Below are 20,380 nucleotides of genomic sequence, written 5' to 3'. Positions count from 1 at the left end.
AATCCATTACGGATTACAAGCCATGATGTGTATGTGCAACCTCCTGATTTTAGAAATGGGCTATGTCAGAATGCCAGATGCAAGGGAGGGCACCAGGATGCAGGGATAACATCTGGTGTGCTCCCTGGGGCATTTGGTGGGCCACTGTGAGATACAGGAAGCTGGACTAGATGGGCCTATGGCCTGATCCAGTGGGGCTGTTCTTATGTTCTTATCCCAAAATGACCTGTCAGCCCTGCCATGTGGACTTGCTTCAATGGCACTGAATTAAAAAAAAATCTGAGTGCAGTATCCCAGGTCAGTGGCTCTTGGTTGCAGGATATCTCAGCACTCTTTGTTTGGGATGCTGAGGCATCACAGCAGCCTTTGGGGAATTGGAAGGGTCCAAAAAATAGGGGCAAACAGGCAAAAAATTGGGAAAATTCTGAGATGTTAACCACAATTGATTTGCAGTCCTTTTCCAAAGATGTCTTTTGCCAGATCAAAAAAGTTTATCTTTTGGGATCCACATCAGACATAGAAAAGATTTTTGTTTCTGTTTTCAGATGCATATACTCAGGAAGAAAAATCTTTGGGTTAGCTTCCCCCTCCCCCTTTTTTATTAATTTGAAAGCCTGAGAACACTTTTTCAAGTGTACTTAGAAATGATCATGCTTCCATTTAAAAAAAAAAGTGATCTTAAGGCCTTATTTCTGTGCGTTATGTCTATGTCCGCAGGCAAAGTATAATTAAAGTCATCTGAAGACTCTTGTCATAAATATCCCCTATATAAATGCAAAGAGCTGAGAATGAAAGCATTTAAATGGTATATTGTAAAAGGACACAGGCCTATTGATTTCACAGCTGCTAACCCTTTCAGCTCCACAACATATCCTTGTTATCTAGCTTTCCATAGACACTTTTAATTGACTAGGAGGTCATATGCTTCCAAACCAACTTTTTTTAAAAAGACAATAAATACAAATAAAATATTTTCCAAGCCTTATTCTGACTTCCACCCCCGCCCTTTTTAGAGGTAAATCCTTGCATGGCTTTGGTACTGAATTCTCTGTGTATTTGTTATGAGTATTTGTTACGTTAAAGAGGCAAAAGAATATATAAGATTAAAGAAATAAAAGAAATTATAAATGACAGTGAATTAAAATGCATAGGGACTGTTTTAAGGGAATAGAATTTCTACATTCCTATCTACTAGTATATTTATATCAGGATTCTAGATACAGTATTCAACATATTTTTGTATAGCACTCCGTTTCATATGAGTTAATGTGAAAGAAAAGAATGGTTCACAGATGAATGTACACTCCTTGATTTTTCAGTGTTTGATTGTCTATGCCTAGGCCAGAGGCATGATTTGTTGGCACCTTCTTGATCACCCATGCGGGAGCGTTCCAGCAATTGGCAGGGCCACCTGTCTCCCTTCATGGAGACATCAGCTCATACAGTTGGCACCGCCATGTGATACCAACTGGGCTGTGAGCCTGCATGCTTCTGCAGGACAGTGTGTTGAATGCACAAACCAAGCATTGATGATGACTGGCAGCTGAGGGTGTGCCAGCTGAGTGGGTCCATTGAACACCGTTGAACAAACATTTCATGACTAGATGGTGCTTGATGAGTGATGTGATATGAATGTTCAGTCTATGCAATCACACAAACATTTCATGACTAGATGGTGCAGTGATCAAGTGATAAACAGGCATGTGTGAACTAGCCTGAAGACACTGGGCCAATCTTGATGTGACAGTAGTTGCATCATTGACCAGTACCTGTATCTGTTTAGCTTTTTAATTTTAATTGACCACCTAAGCTAAGCTGCAGGTGGGCTGATTAAGACTGGATTAAGGGCTGATTAAGACTGGAGCACTGACTTTTAGGGAGGAAGCATTTTAGTCTTTTGCCCTCTTGCCATGATCACATTGAAATTGCCTTCCCAGATTTGTTACTTGCCCTTAGAAGGAAGCTGCCGTTGGTGCTTAGGAGCTTCCCTCCCACAGCAAACTACAATTGTGGGGGCATTTTCATCCAGACTGTGGCACAGAAGTAAAGGGTGAAAATATCTCCTCCTTTGTCACAATCCCCCCACCCCCAAGATTAAGATACTGCATTCTTAGAAGGTTTGCTTGAAAGTTCTGAGCAAACAGTAATGTTCTAACGGGGTGCAAATGTCCAGCACTAAAAAACATGCTTAGCACATAGCTGTTGGGAAGCTTGTCATCTCAAGTCTCAGCTCAGCCACATATGAACAGGTTGCAGTGTCTTGGGAAAGGTCTAGCTGAGACATTTCCTGTGCTCCTGACTGTTCTTGTTCAACAGCATAAGAAGCTGTCCCATGAATGCACCCCGAAGATTTGATGTTTAAAATTAGTGTATTGTAAGAGTGTGAGCCGTGAGCTGGGCATCTGGTTCACATGTCATACCAGTCATGGACGGATTGAGCAGCTAGAAGCCAGCCATTCTTCCCTCACTGCTCCATGAGCAATATGGGAATAGTTGTGCCCATTTGTCTTATGGGGTTGTGAGAAGGGTTATTGCAATAACTGACATCTGAGGTGTGCTTATTATTATATCCTTCTTACTGTTGCTACTGCTTTGTTGCAAGAAGGTTTGCACATATTTAGGAGTCAGTGAGAATTTCTAGGAGCCAGATAGGAGAAGAAAAGTGCTTCTTGATCTCTGCAGCAACCTGAAGTTCCATTCGCCTGGCCCAACCAAGTGCCAGGGTTTTTGCACCCAATGATTTGTTGTTGCTATTGTTACTGTCATTGCTGTCGTCACCGTACATCTGCCTCTGAAAACAAAAGGCACAGTTGCCATTCTTGTCCTCACTGCAGGCCTGAAAAGTTCCAAATAGAATCTGTCTCCCTTTTTTATATATAGTGCTATATAGGGATGCACCAATCTTTGTTATCCCGGTTCCCTGTTCTTCTGGAGTCTGTATCATTGACAATGGTGGTGACAGTGAAAGGGTTAACAAGTACTCCCTCAGGAAACAACTGCCTTCACATTTTCAAAATTATAAGAAATAATTATTGGGATGCCAAGAAAAGGAACGCCTCACTCCTATGTGTGTGCGCATGTTTTTAAAAGAGGCTTGCAATAAAAATAATTGAGTCCCATGGCAAATTTGAAATGTGCGGCCAGGATTGTTCAATTTTGATCTTTATATCTGTTTCCCTTTCTACCTTTCAAGTGTCTGATCTGGGAACCAAAGCAGGAAGAAAATGGTTAAAAGGAAAAAAAAAGGGCACAAAGAACAAAAAGGACAAATAAGATAAGATGGGATAAATGGAGTGCTTAAATCGGGCTTCAGTTCTTCCATTTAAAAGTATTCATTCAACAGTTGCCTCCAGTAGGTTAGGCTGTAATTATGACTGGCTGCCAATCAAAAACAGCAGGACGCATGCATTAGCAAGGTCTGGGGAGGCAGCAGGAAGAATTGCCTCAGCTTTGTTTAAAAAACAAAGCCATGAAAAAGCAGGGAGCCTGCACAAACAATCACTCTGTATAGCACCAGAAGAGGCAGCCTTTCGGTTGCCTCAGGGATCATGTCACTGAGCCCTCCCTAGCTCCAAGCGGAGGGGGGAGAAGAGGTGAGTTTTTAAAAAATTATTTTTAGAAAGGAGGAAGAGAGAGTGTGTATTTCAGAGGTCGAGCTTAAGGGGGAAGTGAGTGCATATTGCCTCCCTGGGCCTGGACCTCACCACATGTCACTGGTCTGGTTCCATTTTGGTTCAAGCTGAGCCTGTTCTGTTTGTACAGACTAAACTTGACCCAAAATTTTCTCCAGAGTCTAGCAAATGCAAACCCCTGCTCCTGACATCACCGTCTCAGTCATTCAAAAGAAGAGGCAGATGAAGTGAAATAGAGAGATGGAGGTCCTCCACAAAGTCTGACTCCATCCCCCTCTTCCTTTTCCAAGCCAGAGTGTGGTAGGAGTGGAAGCTGACTCATCACCAGGTAAGAGGAGCTCAGGTGCCAGGAGTCTTGGGCAGGCCTTGATTGTGCAACTAGTGGTTGGTTTCTGTCTTCTGTGGCATAATCACTGCCATGAAGACATTTAGAGCTACATTTTCTAATTGCAAGGAATTCTAAGGCAAAGAATGATTATAATTAAGGTCCAATCCTACCCAACTTTCCAGTGCTGATGCCACCTTTTCAAAAGGGTGTGTGCTGCATCCTGCTGCGGGGGAGGGAGCAATCACAGAGGTTTCCTCAAGGTAAGGGAACATTTGTTCCCTTAACTCGGGGCTGCATTTTGTCTGCATCAGCACTGGAAAGTTGGGTAGGATTGGGCCTTAGTTGACTTGGAATCCAGCTCAGAAGAAGATAGTGTGCGTGAATGAAAAGTGATAGTTAACTTAGCTTTACATAGATCACCTACAGCATACTCCAGAGAGCTGTTGTGTTTAATTGCACATGTAAAAGTGATTTGATGAGAATATCACATCTAAGATTGCATAAGCTGGTACAATAACTGGGCTTTCATAATAGCAATACCTTCAGACTTTTACATACAAGTGAATTTAGAAAGATTTGGGATCTTTTAAGGGACTTAATTAAATGGGAAGTGTAGTTTAATACCAGGGGTGTCCAAACCCCGGCCCTGGGGCCACTTGCGGCCCTCAAGGCCTCTCAGTGTGGCCCTCAGGGAGCCCCCAGTCTCCAGTGAGCCTCTGGCCCTCCAGTGATTTGTTGGAGCCCACACTGGCCTGATGCAACTGCTCTCAGCATAAGGGCGACTGTTTGACTTCTTGCATGAGCTGTGGGATGAGGGCTCCCTCCACTGCTTGTTGTTTCACGTCTGTGATGCAGTAGCGGCAGCAAACGAAAGGTCAGCCTTGCTTTGTGCTAGGTCTTGAGCTATTGCAAGACCTTCATTCATTCATATAAGTTCATCTTTAACATATTCATTTATGTAAACTTATGTAAATTTATTCAAATTTTAAATGTAAATTAATTATTTCCCCCCCCCGGCCCCCGACACAGTGTCAGAGAGAAGATGTGGCCCCTCCTGCCAAAAACTTTGGACACCCCTGTTTAATACAAACAGATGTCCAATGGTGAGTCTAGTGACAACCATGTAAACCTGACAGTATACCTTAAATGGAGCAGTCATAAATTTAAATGACCAGAAAGGATATTGAGGTCTATTGTACAAATATGTTTGAAAATGTCTGCCAACTTTAACTCTGCTGCTGAAAAAGAAATTGGAAATATGATATCAGGAAGCATCAACAGAGGGATAGAATGCTGCTCAAATCAAAGAAAGCAATATTTTTATTGAAGAATGTGCTGCAGGATCAGAGAACACGAAGAACAAAGAGAACAGCAGGGATCCAACTGAATGAGCCGTGGGGATTACAGAAACACCAGTTCATTTTGGAGATGGAGTGGTGGCTGAAAATAAACCCTAGTGCTTTGTACTTTATTTATTTACACAGATATCCTGCCCTATCCTAAAGGTAAGGAGAAGGTAATATTGGAGTAAAAAAAATAATTTCAAATATAGTGAAAGCAGACTTCTATATGGGCAGCAAACATGTACACAGAGGCACATTGGCTGGCTGCATCTTCAGAGATGCACCTCCCTATCTGGGGAGACAGGTGTCATGCAAAGTTAGATCAGGGTCATTGATCACTGCGGACTTGAAGGAGAATAATAGGTCTTTGCATGCATTCAGATCAACAGGAGAGTTTCATCTTGGTTTAAATTGCTACTACTTTGAAATGGTCAGGGCCTTTTCAGTTATGGCCCCCGGCATTATGAAACATGTTTCTCAAGAAGCCATACCTCGGCCCCCAAGCCCATTGTATTTCAGAACATGTCAAATCTCCTTTTTCTAAAAAGCATTGCAGTGTTTGTTCTGAGTTCAAGTGCATTATTTGATTGAGATTTTGGTATTGGCTGAACACTTGCTTTTGTAATCATTTTTATGATGGGTTTTATAAAACTGGGTTTGATTGCTGTGAATTTTAAAAAAATTATTTTTTAAGTTTTCGAACTGCTTTTTTACGGCATTATAGATAAGGCGGGATATAGGTTCAATAAATAGATGCATATGTGCATAATGTCAGTTACAATGCAATAATGCCCGATCTTGTCTGATCTCGGAAGCTAAGCAGGGTCAGGCCTGGTTAATACTCGGATGGGAGGTTGGCACCCTTCAGTCTCGCAAGACTATGGTATAAGCCTACAGCACCCGGTATTCCCAGGCGGTCTCCCATCCAAGTACTAACCAGGCCTGACCCTGCTTAGCTTCCGAGATCAGACGAAATCGGGCATGTGCAGGGTCACACTACCTGGGAATACCAGGTACTGTAGGCTTATACCATAGTCTTTCGAGACTGAAGGTTGCCAACCAACCAATGTCCATGGAAACTTTTTCTCTACATGTTTTAAAAGGCTGACAGTTCCACTTTCCTAAGCCAAGTCTTAGCAGGCCAGGCACACTGACTTTCTGCTTGCAGTCGGAAGTTCCTCTCAGCAAAAGCTGTCCATACCAAGTTGTCGATAAGGGTGTAACTGAAGCCAGTCATGCCCTTGGAGGTGTCTTGTAACAGCTTTTCACAACAGCTGTTCCCTTTTAAGGATGAGTGCACACAGTGAATTCCAGGCATCCCATGGCTGGTGCAGTTGCTGAATGGCAAATTTAAGCTTTGCTTGGTAGAGGCCTCCGGAAAACTGACAGGGAACTGTCATGCCTTATTGTTCAAGCCACAAGCTCTAAATAAAGAAAACATTTCAACAGACATGGCTTGCTTAGGCAAAGCGAAATAGACTTACTGTGAGAGGGCTTTTCCAGTCAATTGAGTTCTGTATCAGTCACTGTTAGCAGCAGCAACAAAGCCTTTCTCTGAACAATACATGGAAACATTGGTGTTTATGGGGCAAACCTGGGGCTCTCTGTATTTATCCCTTGGCTAGCCCTTTCTCCTTGTGTCTCTCTCCCATGCCTGTGCTATACAGACAGCAGATGGGAAACCCAAGTCTGACTCTTGCCATTGCAAAAAGCAGATGGTAATGCTTGCAGTGATAGCACGTTTCCACACTCCCATCAGAAGAAGACTCACTAGAAAACACAGGGCCCAGTCCTGTCATTCCCTCCTCCCCACTGGTATCATCCCCCCACTGGTGAAGACATGCCAAAAATGGGTGCGCTGTACCCAGTGGGAGAGGAGTGGGAGATTTTGGAGTGGAAAGGGAATTTAATCCCCTTATACCTCCATAAGTCCTGCTCCACAGTGGGTCTCCTCGGACCTGTGCCAGCTGTTTAGCTGATGCGCAGCCAAAGAGAAAAGGGGAGCAGGGAGGCTGCCCATGGAGGGGATAGGATCTGGGGCAGTCCGTTACTGCCAGATTCACCCCTTCCCGCAGCCTCCCCATCCCCCTCCCTGCCCAGTTTCACCCCCTCCCTGCCCTCATTTCACCCTCCCCCACCCCCTCCCACTTTCCTGCCCAGTTTCACCTCCTCCCTGCCTTCATTCCACCCTACGCCATCCTCTCCCACTGCCCTGCCCAGTTTCATCCCCTCCTTGCCTTACTCTAGCCACTCCACCCCCTCCCACTGCCTTGCCCAGTTTCATCCCCTCTCTGCCCTTGTTCCACCCTCCCCCTCCCACTCCCTGAACCTTCCCTGGGAATAGGGTTGGGAGGCTTGGAGAAAGCGAGAGGCCCAGTTTGGGCTTTCTTTATTGAAGCAGAACATACAGCTCTAAGCAGAATTGCTTGATATCTGAATGCATTTTAAGAGCACCCTGTACAGTTACAGAAAGAGGCAGATTTTAAAGGGAATGGTCTGAAGACACATGTCACAGCCACCCTGCTGGAGTTAACCAGTGTCTGGATGGGAGATCCCTTGGGAGCCCTATGTATGTTACCATCAGGTCCATGATGGAAAGAAGGTAAGATATAAATGTGATCAATAAATAAGACTGATTTCTCATGTCAGACATTTCATCCAACATCTGTCTCATATTGAACAACATCATGGTTTGTGAAGAAATGTTGGCACAGCAGCCAGTGCCTCTCATTCTAAGCACTTTCCCATTCAAGCACTAGAACTTTCCAAGCCTTCCCTCCACTATGTGCTGAATGGGTGTCATGACCGCTGAAGAAGCAATAGAATGATGGTACAGCATGGCAAAGCCATTTGTTGCTTGCAACAATAATTGCAGACCATGCGAGGCAACAGCAGGTGACTTGAAATTCTCATTTGTTTGGGCAAAAACATTCTTTAGGAAGTGACCTGTACATTATTTATTTTCCTTGCAAATGGATACAGTTTTCAAAATTTGTTCACATACATCCTCTTTTCCCCTTGCAACTGAAAATCTTCATTAAGCACGCAGCAACTTTAGAAGTAGATCCAAAACATCTTGCACTTGACCAAGTGATAGTGTAACTCACCCAAGGGAAAAAGAACACTTTTGCCATATAAAATGGAATGAAAGCATTGGTTGCTACATCCTCCCCTATTAAATTACTGCCTATTAAATTAAGGGCACAATTCAAACCTTTGCTGGAGCAGGCAAACCACGAGGCTTGCGCTGCATCCAACGCAGGTTCGTTGGGTGCAGCAGCTCAGCCAGGGGCAAGGGGAAGCTCTTCCCCTTACCCCTGGGTAAGGGCTGCTCGCCCCAATGGGTCTCCTTGAACCTGTGCCACCTCTGGAGGTGGCACAAGTCCGAGGAGAGCGGAGTGGCTTGAAGCCGCTCCGCTCTCCCCGGGGATGGGGTTGGGATCCAGCATAACCACCGGATGCCAGCCCCACCCCTGGTTCCCTGCGTGCCCATCCCCAGGGCCGCTCATCACCCACCCTCCCCTGCCCGGAAACGCCCCCTCCCACCTCCTCCCTGCGCCCCCACACCTACCTTCGTCGCTTTTGTAAGTGCAGGTGCGCTGGCACAAGCAGCGGGGATGAAGCTGCTGCAGAGACGTCCGCCAGCCTCCATGCGTCAGCGCATCTGGATGCGCAACGCAGCTCCCTCCCACGGAGGTGCAAACATGCTTTACGTCACATTTGTGACCTTCCAGGGGCTCCTAGGCCAGCATAACTGCAGGTTAGGATTGCGCCCTAAATGTGTTAACAAATGCACTGTGCCAGAGAGATGAATATATTGTTAGTTCAAAATGGAGCTAAGAGAAAAAGTTGGTGTCATTTCAGTGATGTTTCTGCTCCAGTTCACAGGGAATTAGTGGAGATTTTGCAGACTGCATATCTAATAGTAAGCATGGTACTATGGATTCTTGTTTGTATAGCATTGGTTATTTTTTGTAAAATATTTTGTAAATATTTTTTGAATTGATTGGTGAGCCCTTCTCCCCAGATTTCAGACTTCACTCTTTGCAAACCAGCTGTCTGGTTTTATTCATTTTTTTATAAAAAAATTGCAGCTTTTTCATTCTGTGGTTTATCCCTTTCCAGGCCCAGAGAAACTGTGTTTAAATATTCCATCCCAGTAAACAATGGAAAACACACCTCTACCTTTTTACATTTATACTTCATCTTTAGCTGCTAAAAAATAGTTGCTTGATGCAAACAATTGTGGAGACCGCTATGGCTGTGTGCAATCTGTAAAAGTAGTTTCCTGATTTTAGAAATGGACTGTCAGAATGCCAGATGCAAGGGAGGGCACCAGAATGAGGTCTCTTGTTATCTGGTGTGCTCCCTGGGGCATTTGGTGGGCCACTGTGAGATACAGGAAGCTGGACTAGATAGGCCTATGGCCTGATCCAGTGAGGCTCTTCTGATGTTCTTATGTTCTTAACTTTTAACTGGGCTTTATAGAACCAGTCGGTGAGCATGGGTTGCTGTCGTGCTCTAAATCAGTGGTTCTCAAACTTTTTAGCACCAGGTCCCAATTTTTAAGATTGCAATATGTTGGGGCCCACTGGAAGTTGGGAAGTGGGCCTGGAAGTGATGTCATGACCGGAAGTGACATCATCAAACAGGTAGTGACATTGCTGTTGTGCCAGAGCCAGAAGTTATGTCTTTAAATGTTAGACCAGAATCCAAAGAATAATGAATCTGCTTAGGAATATAAGAGCCCAGCTGGATCAGATGAAAGGTCCATTAAGTCCAGCATTTCATTTCCCGCAGTAGCCAAACAGGCACCTCCACTCTTTTCCACTGTTATCCCCCTCAAACCGAGATATTTGGTTACTATTCTATGAGCCTGGGGCAGGGGTGGCCAACATGCAGCATGCCATGTGCTGCTTTTTATGTTGAGAATCTTGAATGTCCCACTCCATCTTAATGTCACCTTTAGCATTTACCACAATAGCTAAATAGAGCCTCCAAGAGCTGCATATTTCTGAATATCAAACAGAGCAAGAAATATGGGAGTGCTGTTGCCTATTTAAGGCAGCAGCATAGCTAGAGGGGGGCACAGTCCTAAGTTTTGCAGGGTGCCTCAACACTTCGTGTAAGCTGTCCCTCCCCCTCACCATCGGAGCCATTCCCAGTGGTGAGAGCAGCGCAGAGGCATCTCCTTTGCTTTGCTCTCACCATCGGTTATGGCTCTGATGGTGAAAAGGAGGGGCAGCTTACACGGAGTGTTGAGATGCCCTGCACAACTTAGGGCTGTGCCCCCATAGCTACGCTACTAATTTGGGACTTTCCAAATACACCTGGCTGATGAGGCCCAAAGGTACTCTGCATGAACTCATTCCAAGGTCCATATAATGTGCAGTCATTGCCCTTCGGCACAGCCCAACACCACCCCCTGCCTACCCACCTTCTCATCCTCAAAAATGATCTTAACCAGAATCTCTTCACAGATGATTTTCCTGAGGATGGTTATCTCTGCTGGCTGGGCCACCTGAGCTTTGCTGATCTCATAGGCCATCTTTGCTCTGCCCCACTCTACCCCCTTCCACCATCTTCTACTGCCAGCCTCTCACCTCTTTAGCACTCCACCAATCTGGCCTTCTTGGGTAAGCAAGTGACTCACCAGTTAGTGAAATGCAGCTCACTAGCACCCTTTTGGCTTTCCGTCCTGTCCATTCTTTTCTTGCCTTTCTCCCTGTTTGCTAACCCGAGCAAATCAAGCAGAATAGGCATGGCCACCCTGAGTGTTCCCATTGTAGTGCTGCAAACTTGGAGGCATGCTGTGTAAGGAGTAGCAAAGAAATCAACCAAACAGTAAACTGTTGCAATGCTTTCTTTGTTATTATTTAAATGTTTTTCAAAAATATATGGGGACACTATGTGTGCGACTTAGAAAGTGTCTGCATACCTCTCGTGGCACGTGTGCTGTGGGTTGGCCACCCCAGGGCTAGGGTATCCTTGTTAGCAAAGCTGTGGAAAAAACAGAGGTGAGTTACACAAAGCACTTTAAATATATTGCAAAATACAAGCAAAAGAAGTAATTGGTCATGGCCACTTAGGCAGGAGCACAGGAAAAGAAGCCACTGAGAAGTCTACTCAAAGTAGTCAAGAGCAATCCACAACCCCTTAAGAACTGAATAGGGAACAGCTCAGGGCCCAATCCTGGGCTCAGTGCCGTGGCTCCATGCCGCCTTTATGGCACGTTTGCGAGCCTCACCGCCCATGCTAGCCCAATGCCGACCAGTGCTGGGCTAGCGCAGGTTGGGCACCCAGGCTCCGCGGATCAGCGGTCTCATGGACCACCGAGCCACGGTACAGTAAGCGGGATGGGGAGGGGGGCAGGGAGGAGGCATTCCAGGGAGGGGGCAGAGAGAGGGCGGGGGGAGGCATGACGCAGAGATGTGACACAGGGAGGGGGCAGGCGGGAGGTGTGCTGGGGCAGGGAGGCGGATCCATGGAGCTCTGCTCCACTGGATCCAAGACGCTCGTGGAGGGCTCAGCGCTCTACACAAGCGCCTTTACTTTACCGCCAACCTTTTGGTCAGCAGTAAAGTGAGTAGCCCCATTGCGGGACTGCTTACCATACCCGGGAGAAGGGGATGAAAATCCCCTTCTCCTGAGGGGCCTCCCGCAGTAGCCCAGGGCGCACAGGATCCGGCGGCAGCCATTGTCGGTGCCGCTGAGGCTGGGCGCCCCGGGCAGCTCAGGATTGGGCTGTCAACCTGCTAGTGGAGATGAGCACAAATACTGACACCCAGTGTTGTTGTGCAGGCCTAGCTTGCATGCTATCACTTTTCTAACAGTCGCTGAACTTGTTTTCTCCAAATAACAGCTCCACTGCTACAAGGAAAACCACTTTTGAAGCAGACTTTCAAAAACAGTCTGTGATATGGCATGGGGAGTACGGCGTTCAAAGGAAAATAAATAAATCTGCTAACCTTGTAGAAGCCTCTTGCTATTTGGGTCCTAGCTATAGGTTTTGTTATGGGGGTGTGTATGGTGTGCTGTGGTGTGAGCTGAGAAGATTCAGATTAGTGTCTATTATCATCATTTGTAAGTGTGATAGTTTCTTCTTCAGTAGGGACAAATTAGATTAGATCTTTAGGATGGTTTTTAATAATACAGAAGCCAGTTGCCTTTGTAGGGACTTGACAGTATCCTAAATTCTGCACAGTGATGCTAAATGTAATTTTAATTGTTTGTGCCTTCTGTGTCCATGGCAGCAACTTCCAGAGGGAGAGCACTGTTAGCCTGTTTCAGCAAAGCCTTGTGGCACCTTAATGACCAGTACATTTCTTGCAGCATAAGTTTCGACAGACTAGGAACTTCTTGCAAACTGTAGTCCTGTGAAAGGGTATTCTACAATAAACGTCATTGTCTTTTAGGGGTCACAGCTTTTTCTTGTTTTTGATCGGTGAGATCCACAGGCTCAGGGCTTAATTAAGCTGATTTTAGTAGGGCAAATTCTTTGCAAAAACTGCACATCAATTTGGTGTGTTTCATGAAGACAGCCTCAAAGGAGCATTTCTGCTGGAGAGTCCCCAAATATTAATATGCTTGCCTTCGTTGAGCCAATAATATTAATAATAGCAACCCATTTGAAGCCTGACCTGTGGAATCATTTGAACCATCTGCTTTGTGTCAATTTTTGGCCATTTGGAAAGTGCTAATTTGTGTTAAGTCTGCATGAGAGACTTGTTTAATGAGCAGATTAAAAGGGTGATTATATGCCCTTTTAAAAGTGCTTACTTTCTGGAGGGCAGTGAGGATTGAGAGGGACTTCATGATGCCACTCTTCCTCGCCACTCCCCTCCCTTTTTTGGCACCACAACACAGAGCAGTCTCTTTTAATTAACTCTGCAGGGTCATGGGGACCCAGGCCGCCTGCTTCATTAAACCCTGATGGCGCCTTTGGCGCAAGCCCCTCTAAACTGCACTGTCACAATTGTATCTAAATTAGCATCTGAGCTGACCCTCTTTTCACTTCTTCCCAAACCTCAGCTGACAGGGATTGGTGGAGGATGCTAATTGGTGAGGCTTGGCTAGGAACAATGGACTCGCCAAGATAACAAAAGGACTAATGTTTCTTTCAATATGCATCCAGATTCACATAAGTACCTCTTTTAATTACGGAGAATTATTGTAATGCCTCGTCAATGGAATAATTGACCCTCAACAGCAAGGGCTTATTATGTAATAAGTAATGGCACAGGCCTTGTCAGAGTAGCAGGTCCTGTGCTGATTTTGCAGGGCTCAAAAGAGGCTTTCTCAGCTAGAGCCCTGTGATGTACCAAGGCAGCCCAGCAGGAGGGACTAATTTGAGTTTAACGGAGAGGAAATGCGCTGAAAGCGGTTTTAGGCTTATCCACATGATGACAAAAGAGGGAAAGAAAAAGGACTGAGTTGGTAGTTTGGCAGCTTACACAGAGCACTAATCGTTCCTATAGCGGGCAGTGGCGTAGACAGCTATTAATTGAACTGTGCTGGGAAATTCATTTCGGGTTCCTTTTTTTCCCCTTCCAAAACCACACTGGGTAACAACGGTACACATTTTGCAAAAACAGTACTTGGAAACTGATAACACCGTTACAGACAAACCATCCTCACATTTTTACTTTACAGTCAAATTAACGCCTCCGCTTTACAGTACAATGACACGTTTCAGCGTTGACCACAGTAGTATCTGTTGCTTAGCAATCTCACAATGTTTAACTCGATTCCAATAATGCCTATGAACATTCCCCACTTTTATGAGTAGTGATGTTTACTCTTCCTTCCCATAATTGTTTAAAAACGTGTAAGCTCTTTAACAGAACTTAAGTATTTGGTGTTCCTATTTGTAGTCAGTGGTATCCTTGCCACTAATTACCACAGCTCTTTCTGAAGGCCTTCACTTCTGCAGTGGCCCTCATTTCTTTCTGTAAATGCTTAGAAATACTGAATCATTAACAATAGCCCACACTTTCACACATTTGCATCCTTTTACAATGTCCTTTATTGTGTTTCTTTAAAGGCGTATTTAAAAAAAAAAGAAAGAAAAACCTAAGACACACTGAAAAGTATATAAGACTTGAATTCTTCTCACATTCGTACTGCTAGGTTGATTAATCTCCATAGGCTTTATTCAAAATGCAAATGTTAGACCATTTTTATATGCACCCGGAAAAAAATATACAGTTGACAATAGAGAAAGCTAATACTCTTATTCAAGTCAGGCTCTAGGGAGAGTCACTATTAACACATATATATGGAAAGCATATACAGGCATGGGAAATCCCTTCCTCACCACAGTTTGATCATGCAAACTGGCATGTGCTGTGTCCCCATGGGAAATGTGCCTGCAGCCTCATTTGTAACAAAGATCTAATCTCAGTAGATCAGGATATTGCAGATTTCTGCAGAAGTGCATTGAGCCAGCTGTGGGGGGAAAAGCTTGCAGACTGCAAGCCAAAGCCATTCTTCGATCTAAATTCTAAAACCATTCTTATGAAGTCTTCACTTTAGTGTTCTCGGAAGTCAGGCCTACAAAAAGCATATACAAATGAGAAGGAGGTGGCTTGCAATAGGCTTTTAAAAATGACATTCATTTCAGTCTTTGGCTTTGCAGTACCCTAAGTCCCCTACGTATGGAGAGTTCAGGTTCCAGTCATAACATGAAACTGATGTATGGTAGATCAGAACAGCCAGTGCTTGCCAGGGTAGTGTTATCACGTGGAAGCACCAGCAAAGGACATACTGCACCTGCACAAATGTACTGACACAGCTGTCCATAACTTGGGTGCCCCTACGTCAGAAAGCCTTAACTCAAGAAGCATGTGTGCTAAAACCAAAAATTGATAGTCTACAAACTGATTCTCCCTCTCTGTGACCCACAGCACACTTATTGGGTCATAGGAGCAGCTTAACATATTGCAGTCATGACAGTCAGAGGGCAGTTAGGTAGGACACTGATTTCAGAACTCATGCCCATCAAAGGGTAATCTGGACATGCTATGTTGACCCGGGAAGGTGGCGCAGGCCCAGGAATGGGATCGGGATTTGGCATGCACCACTGCTGCCAGTCCTGCCTCCTCTCAGGCCTGATCTGCCTTCATCACTGCCCATTCTGTCCACCCCACCCTGTTCACCCTCTTCCCCGCCTCTTTCCAACCACCTGCATGGGCTTACCTGATCTGGCGGGTCTCCGTGGATCTGCCAGTGTGTGGGAGACCACTCCGACCTTCCTGCCAGTGGGCCTGCAGTAAACTTTAACGGAAGCTGCTTTGTGACTGCCATAAAAGCAGACATCACTGGCACAATACTAGTTTCATCAGCAGGAGAGGGGGCTAGGATTGGGGTGAGTGTTAGTCATAATGCTATTGATATGTGGGCTCTTGTACAAAAAGCTGCACTTGTCCTTATTTTTTTTTGTTCATTTTCTTTTGTTTTGTTTGTTTTTATTTTAAGAACCTATTTTCTGCTTTGCAATCTCCTCAACAAAAACTGTCGCAACATTCACCTAGAGCAGTGGTTCTCACACATTTAGCACCAGGACCCACGTTTTTTCCGTCTGAATCTGTCAGGACCCACCGGAAGTGATGTCATGACCGGAAGTGACATCATCAAGCAGGAAATTTTTTAGCAATCCTAGGCTGCAATCCTTCTCACACCTAACCAAGAGTAAGAACCATTTACTATCATTGTTAAAATAATATATGTAGTAGCTTGTTAAAAGTACACGTCTGTAACATTTCCGCAAATGCAGTCACGTACCATGGTAGCGTCAAGTCTAACATATTAAAAATAAAATATTGAAAAGAATGGGGACCCACCTGAAATTGGTTCATGACCCACCTAGTGGGTCCCGACCAACAGTTTGAGAAACACTGACCTAGAGATTTAAGGAAGCAAGAGAAATATTTCAGTCAAATGCTGATGATATGCAGGGTTTTAATGGAGAGAACATGTTATAGATTAATTACACATAATTCATACTAAGCCCATTTCAGTTTAAATTGGCTGTAGATTCAGCTCCTCAAATCTGTTCCCATGTGCCCCCTTGAGAAGTAGTCTGAATTTTGTCATGCCTGCAGAAGGAGACTGCCGGGGAGGGAGAGAGAGAAGAGTGGAGGGAGAGAGTGTTCAGTGAGTCTTGGGGATGCAGTCTGGCTGACTGGTAGAGCCCTTTTCTTTAACAACTTCTTTGTTTTCCCTTAGAGAAGATGTTACTCTGAAGAAGGGTTTTGCCAGGCCAAACCACGTAGTGTTGGACTCACCAGTGCAGTTATTCTCTCTCCTATGAATCACACTTCAGCCCTGCTTTTAAGGTGTCACCAGATCACAGTAAAACCTTGAATGTTTGTATGGTGTGACCTGAGCTTTTTGACCTGTTGCCATATTTACTTCAACCCATTGAATTGGGGATGTAGTGGCTTTTCTCTAGACAGGAGAAATTCAGGGGTAGGAGAAAGGATTGAAAATGCTTGTATTTTATGTTTTAGAGATTGCCTAGGAAAATTAAACTTTTTACATTGTGCTGTGCAGTCCAGTTGACCCCATACAAAGTTGCAGGTTGCCCTCCTCATCTAGCACAGTGAGCCGACCAACAGCCATGACTCCCAAGTCCCAAACTGCTTGATGTTCCAAGTGTCGGCATGCTCAGCAGTGTGCCCAGCACCACAAATTGTGGGTCTTGGGGGCAGTGCTCAAAAAGGGAGGAAGAAAGAATCTGCTTTTGCTTTCCAATTCACGTGCAGAAACGTCCATGTGAGCACAAACAGCCATTATATTCTGGACACTAGGTTGTGTTTGTGGTTGGAGAGATTGTCTTCCATTTCAAGGGAAAGTGGAGGCCGCTTCACAATCTCAGAGACCATTTTCGTTATCTCTGTGGCCCGATAAATTGTGACCTGCCCCACAACCCTGACAGCAAATACCCATTTTTGTGAATTATTTCTTCACACAGGCAGTCCCTTGCTTCTCTTACTTTTCCCTCTTGGCACAGATAATTTAGATATCTCAAATGCAAGTCTGAAGTGAGTTGACCATATATTGTACTTTAAATGGTTTACATGCTGCTGGGAGGAGATCCTCAGCATTCAATCTTTCCGCTGCAACGGTTTTCCACCAAACGAAACCTAGTATCAAGGCAAAAGTGGGACATCTGTTAACCTTGGCTTAGACAATAGATGTGAATTCCAGATATGATGGATACTTGGCCTGCTGAGCAAGGCAGCAGAAGGGTATTTAGTATCCTCTGATAAGGGATTAACCCCTTTGTTCAAACACATGCACAATGCTTTGATAAAACATTTTTCTTTCAAGGCTGACAGGACTGGAAGATTGGCGCTCTTTGATTTTATTTAGCTGGCTGGGGAGCAGCTTTTCCCTCCCTCTGCCTATCAATGCACAGCCCCCTTAAGGCAGCAAGACAACCTGCTGCTGAAATGCCTCTGTAGACAAACTCAGATACGTTCTTCCACCTGGCTCCATCTCAGAAGCAGGAAACCCACACAAAGGACCACACGGTTTATTACCCAACAGGCCCTGATGTGTGGTAAAATCCTCCTCACCACTTGGTAGGCTATGATACAGACAACCATCCCCTCCCTGAAGCTTTCCCCATGGTGCTTTGGTTGTCTGAATGAGTTCATCACAACTTTTATATCCATCCTCAGCCTTCTGTCTCTTGTTTCTCCTATGTCATATTGCATGTCTCCTGCCCACCTTTTTCTCCTTTTCCCACATCTCAGCTCTGCTCTATGCGTTTGACGTTAAATGTGCCCATTCCGCTAAGCTTCTTTCCAGGAGAAAGAGAGCAAAGTTATCCCTCTCTGTCATTCCTCCTCCTAAAATGTTCTTTCATTGCTCTTTGCAAGTGTATAGTTCGCAGAAAAAGAATTAGTTGGCATCTGGGCCAGGCCTCAGAATGAACCAGCAGCCTGGCATGCTTGGTGTTTAGTTGTGGATAAGCTAGCCAAAGGAGGGCCATAACCTGCTACTCCAAATGGCAGTCAACAGGTTTTTCCAGTCAGTAAATTTGTATGGTTTTCACTGAGAGAAAATCTTGCTTCTGGTGTAAAGCTCTGTTATAGATTCTTTTTACAAGCGATTTCCCTTGGATTTTCTTATTACTAATTTAATTCCACTCTAATGCAGCAATCCTTTAGACCAGAGATTCTCATAGTTTCTCATAGGAAGTCAAGTAAGCTCACCAGTTTGTTTAATAAGGAAGAAATTATGAACAACCTCCCCCCCCTGCACTCTGAAATAAAGGGGAGGTAAAACATGCAGGAGGAAAACTAGGTATGGTCCTTGGGTTAGTGGTTCCAAGTCCTTTTTCTAAAATAGTCCGCTCTTCCGATTTGTTTTTAAAAAATATGTACTGTATATCCTGCCTTTCTTCTTGACAGCAGACCTCCAAGATAGCTGACAATAAGCAAAAATACATAAGGAGAGTTTGGATTGCCTCACTAGCCCCATGCAATAAAAGATGTGGACATGATAGGCACATGTTGTTTATTGATGGAGCCAGTTGGGCTATCAAAACATAATCCAAACCAGCCCAAAATGTAGTGGTTTGGGAGCTGGACATCTACCTGGAAGATCCAGGTTCAAATACCCACTCAACCACAAAGCTTCCTGAGTGACCTTGAACTAGTCACTGTCTCACAACCTCACCTACCTCACAGGGTTGTTGTGAGAACAAAAGGAGAGAAGGAGCCATGTACACCACCTTGCCAACATTTTTGCCTTGCCTATACATAAAAGGCAGGTGCTTCTTCCATCTTTGCAGATCAAGCCTGAAGAAACTATCACCTCTTACTTTCTGCCCAGTATACAGTTAATAGGCACAGAGGCTGTGTCCATAAAAATTGTGGAAATGTACACTGCACATTCCACTCCCTCATTTTTATGGTCCTATTTTCTTCATGAAAATTCATTTTGTAGTATAGGTAGGTAGGTACAGGTATCCCCCCCCATATTTGCGGATCCAGTTTCCATTGTTTCACTTATCCGCTGATCTAGGAGGACCCTCCTTGCGCCTGCACACCCATTATAGTACCTTTGTTTTACCGCAGTGCAGGTGCTTCTTGCTTAACTGAAGAAATGAACATGAAGGCAACTAGCCTGCATGCTAGAGAGAAACTAATTGAACATTAACAGGAAGGAGGAACTGTCCTGTTTCCTGTTAACGTTCAGTTAGTTTATTTTTTGTAGTGTGCAGGCTGGTTGTCTGCACATTCCGTTCTTCAGTTAAGCAAGAACGTTGAGCAAGCAGCACCCATGCTGCAAGTACGAAACCTACAGTGAAACAAAGGTACTGTAAAAGGGCACTTGGGAGACACTATTTATACAAGGTTCCTGGTATCTGTAGTTTCCATATCCACAGGGGGTGGTGGTGGTGGAATGGAATCCCCGCAGATACAGGGGAATGCCTTTTTTCTTCCTTCCTCCCCATCCAATTAACTTCATGTGAGGCCATGAATGCTCCCTGGCTCCTCCCCTTGCCACCTGGTTAGTTTCTTTCATCCTGTAGTGGGGGGATTCAGACAAACTGCCCCCACGTATGTACAACTTAACAAGCACATGTAAAGAGATGATTCAGATGAGGTGCCCCAGTAGCACTTGTAAGGCAACGGTTTGGGTAGACTCATTCCTGCCCCATTTATGTGGGATTGGGCTGCCTGTGATGTACCTTCTAAGCATTAGAAATATGTGCTCTATTTATACTGTGGAAAATATTTATTTAATAGCTTCTTTAAGCAGATGTGAGCAAGTGTGAGAAGTATGTTAATATATGGAAACATAATTTTTTTTCAACTCAAACGTTTCCACAGTTTGTAACATCACTGAACAGAGATTAAATTTCCACTTAAAGCAGCAAAGCAAATGCTCTTTCCTTCCCACATCTTTCACAAAGTCACAGTAACTGTTCAGGATATGATAATGGAAGGCACAGTCCAGATTTTCTCTCTCTTTCTCTCTGATAAATTACAGAACAGATCAGCAGCATCTGAAGCCACAGTCTACAGCCCTCTTATTCCCATAAGAGTCGGCTGAAGAAC

At 44.6% G+C, this 20,380-nt stretch overlaps 1 protein-coding gene and 1 pseudogene across 5 annotated transcripts in view; one reads left to right on the top strand and one right to left on the bottom strand.

Moving 5' to 3' along the window:
* Nucleotides 1–20,380, top strand: part of ATP8A2 (ATPase phospholipid transporting 8A2) — a 353,936-nt gene that overhangs the window by 276,200 nt on the left and 57,356 nt on the right. The gene's annotated exons all lie outside the window — the stretch shown is intronic.
* On the bottom strand, nt 6,192–6,309 carry LOC136646646 (5S ribosomal RNA; annotated as a pseudogene).

The sequence above is a fragment of the Tiliqua scincoides genome, chromosome 3 (genome assembly GCF_035046505.1).
Source record: "Tiliqua scincoides isolate rTilSci1 chromosome 3, rTilSci1.hap2, whole genome shotgun sequence".
Lineage (NCBI taxonomy): Eukaryota > Metazoa > Chordata > Lepidosauria > Squamata > Scincidae > Tiliqua > Tiliqua scincoides.
The sequence above is the reverse complement of the archived record's forward strand: the minus strand, read 5'-3'. Positions and strand labels throughout refer to the sequence as shown.